Source organism: Durio zibethinus, chromosome 2 (assembly GCF_047325235.1).
Source record: "Durio zibethinus cultivar Kanyao isolate XHJ-2024 chromosome 2, ASM4732523v1, whole genome shotgun sequence".
NCBI classification, from domain to species: domain Eukaryota; kingdom Viridiplantae; phylum Streptophyta; class Magnoliopsida; order Malvales; family Malvaceae; genus Durio; species Durio zibethinus.
The window spans coordinates 16,316,095-16,319,694 of record NC_143163.1 but is presented as its reverse complement, the minus strand read 5'-3'; the positions used below and the strand labels follow the sequence as shown (position 1 = coordinate 16,319,694).

The window sequence follows — 3,600 nt, the reverse complement described above, 5'->3', positions numbered from 1 at the left end:
CAAATTCAAACAGTTATAACTATTTGAACTATTATTGATTTCATATCATTATGACTTTTTGTTTCATTATAAAGCAATTGTTTCTATTTATTCAAACTTATTCAGATTAAAATAACACTAATTTCTTAATTTTTAACTAATAAGTAAAAAATTTAAAAAATAAATCTATTTAATGAGCAAGTTTAAATAGTCATGGTTATTTGAATAATTATCTATTTCAAACTGTTATGACCTTTTGTTTTATTATAAAATAATTTTTTCTATTTATCTAATATTTGAATTGTTTCAACTTATTAAATTAATAAGTAATTTATTAATTACTCTTTGACTTTATTTTCAAAGTCCTTTTCATCTTTCCTTCACGGAACTTGTTTGCTATCGGTCTCTCACCCGTATTCAGCCTTGGATAGAATTTACTATCCGATTGGGGCTATATTCCAAAAAAAAAAACTCTACTCACAAACAGTGCCTCATGGTGCGATAGGGTCCAAGCATAATAGGGCTCTCACCCTCTACGGTGCCTTTTTCCAAGGGACTTAGGCTCGGTCTGTCGCTGAGGATGTTTTTACATACTACAATTCAAACACAGAGATGCTCGTTTCTTAAGCTAAGCTCTTCTTGGTTCACTCATCGTTACTAGGGAAATCCTAGTAAGTTTATTTTCCTCCACTTATTGATATGCTTAAACTCGATAGGTCATAATGTGAGCATCGACCAAATGATGCAGGGGGTTCGATGGGGTCTGGATGGAAAATGTGCATGTCTCACCAAAACAAGGCATGCATGGAGCTTTACCATTAACGGTCATGACACTATCGTTGTTAGGGACTAGTTTTTGGACCAACCACGATTGACGAGATCATGGGAAGCTATCTTTCACCCTTTCAATCAGAGCTGATAAGCAGGAGGTTGGAGGGTGATGATGTATGACACCTAGGTAGGTGTGCCCTTAGCCTAAGGGCTTGGGGCACAACTTGTGTTCAAAGACTCAATAGTTCACGAGATTCTACAATTCACACCAAGTATCACATTTCATTACATTCTTCATTGATACAAGAGCCAAGATATCTATTATCGATAGTTGTTTTGGTTTTTCTTGACAAAAAGAGCCATGGTACTGCCCATGCATGCACTGCGAATGGGGTGCGATAGCATACGTACTCTTTTTCATTTAGGTTCCTTAGCACAATTCATGCTCGAGGTTTGTTATTTGGTCACAGGCAATGATGTTGATCGTTTCATTTACTCGGGCGGCAGAATGAAACGATCGTCACACATGCCTAAGGCTAGAAGGGGCTCAAGCCACAGAGGCACTTTGCCCTCTTGGTGTTTCGTTAACACATTCATGGGTCATTCGTTGAGTCAGTTTTGACAATGATCCTTTCGTAAGTTCACCTATGGAAACCTTGTTACGACTTCTCCTTCCTCTAAATGATAAGGTTTAGTGGACTTCTCACAATGTTAGAGGTAGTGAACCGTCTATGTCACTGTAATTTGAACACTTCACTGGACCATTCAGTTGGTAGGAGCGACAAGTAAGTGTACAAAAGGCAGGGACGTAGTCAATGCTAGCGATGACTCGCACTTATTAGGAATTCCTCGTTGAAAATCAACAATTACAATTATCTATGCCCATCATGATGAAATTTCAAAAATTACTCGGGCCTATCGGCCAAGGCTATAAACTCATTGAATACATCAGTGTAGCACACGTATAGCTTAAAACCTCTAAAGGCATCGTAGACCTATTATTACCTCAAACTTTCTTGGTCTAAGTAGCCATAGTCCCTTTAAAAAGCCAGCCATGAAGAATCATCTCCTCGTAGCTAGTTAATAGGCTAAAGTCTCATTCGTTAATAGAATTAAGTAAACAAATCGCTCTACCAACTAAGAATAGCCATGCACCACCACCTATAGAATCAAGAAAGAGCTCTCAGTATGTCAATCCTTACTATGTCTAGACCTGATAAGTTTCCTTGTGTTAAGTCAAATTAAACTACAAGCTCCACTCTTGGTGGTGCCCTTCCATTAATTTTTTTAAGTTTCAGCCTTGCAACCATACTCCCCCTAGAATCTAAAGATTTTGATTTTTCATAAAGTGCCAACGGAGTCCTAAAAGTAACATTCGTTGATCCCTGGTCAGCATCATTTATAGTTGAGACTAGGATGGTATTTGATCAACTTCGAGCCCCCAACTTTCATTCTTAATTAATGAAAAATCTTTGGCAAATGCTTTCACAGTTGTTCATCTTTCATAAATCCAAAAATTTCACCTCTGACTATAAAATACGAACGCCCTTAACTGCCTATGTTAATTATTACTTCAATCCCAAAGGCCAACACAATAGCACCAATATCTTATGATGTTATCCTATGCTAATGTATACAAACATTGGCCTACTTTAAGTACTCTAATTTTTTCATAGTAACATTGCTAGAGGAATGACCTGGCTAGTTAAGGTCAGGAGCACATCGTTGGTTATAAGGATAAGTAGACTGGTGCTCACCATGAGGTGGACTAGATGACCGAACCCTAGTTTCAACTATGAGTTTTTTAATTGCAACAACTTAAATATATGCTATTGGAGTTAGAATTATATTGGCTGTTGACACCAAACTTGTCGTCCAATGGATGGCCCTCTAATGGATCCTCATTAAGGGATTTAGATTGTATTCATTTCAATTGCTAGACTTATAGAGCTTGGTATTGTTATTTATTATCACAACCTTCCCGTGTCAAGATTAGGTAATTTTTCACCTATAGCCTTTCTTAGATGTGTTAGCCTTTTCTCAGGTTCCTTCTTCGAAATCAAACCCTAATTCTCCATCACCGATCACCACCATAGTAAGTCATTATCCTACCATCAAAAGTTGATAAGGCAGAAATTTGAATGATATGTCGCTAGCATAAAGGCTGTGCGATCCCTTGAGTTATAATGAATCATTAGAGTAAAGGGTAAAGCCCGCATCGACCTTTTATCTAATAAATGCATCGCTTCTAGAAGCAGAGGTTTGTTGTATGCTTCAGCTATAGAATTACTATGGTTATCTGAGTAATAGATACCATCAAACAAACTATAATTGATTTAATGAGCCATTCATAATTTCACAGTCTAAATTAGTTCATACTGACACTTGCATGGCTTAATCTTTGAGATAAGCATATGACTACTAGCAGGATCAATCAAGTAGCATTCTTTTAGGACATTGGGATTGTATAAGCCTTAACACACTGACTGAATGGTAGAGAAAGCCAACAGGGAGCACAAGCATCGTGTGTGTCAAGCACGTAAAATGCATAGCCTTGGACGAATAAGGGTTGAGGGCCAACACCCACAAAACATTCTGCATTAGAGAGCATGAATGAACACTAGTGTACCATTACGGCCATGGGGGTTTGGGTGGCACACTTATGACATAGGGCACAATTAAGGTATGACTTGTAACCCTTAAAGACACAAGGCAGATGAGGGATGCCAAGACATTCAATTTCTTTCAATTTATGTATGCAACACAAGATCCCGATTACACCCATAGGGTACGATAACCACAGAGAGAGATTGAAGAGAGTGATGATTGATAGTTTGATGCATCAAGCAT

At 37.7% G+C, this 3,600-nt stretch overlaps 1 non-coding gene and 1 pseudogene across 1 annotated transcript; both read right to left on the bottom strand.

Moving 5' to 3' along the window:
- Positions 1 to 927: 927 nt before the first annotated feature.
- Positions 928 to 1,083, bottom strand: LOC149520075 (5.8S ribosomal RNA). The gene has a single exon (XR_016335203.1). It is a non-coding gene; the product is annotated as a 5.8S ribosomal RNA (ribosomal RNA).
- Positions 1,084 to 1,372: 289 nt separating this feature from the next.
- On the bottom strand, positions 1,373 to 3,191 carry LOC149520074 (18S ribosomal RNA; annotated as a pseudogene).
- Positions 3,192 to 3,600: the final 409 nt, after the last annotated feature.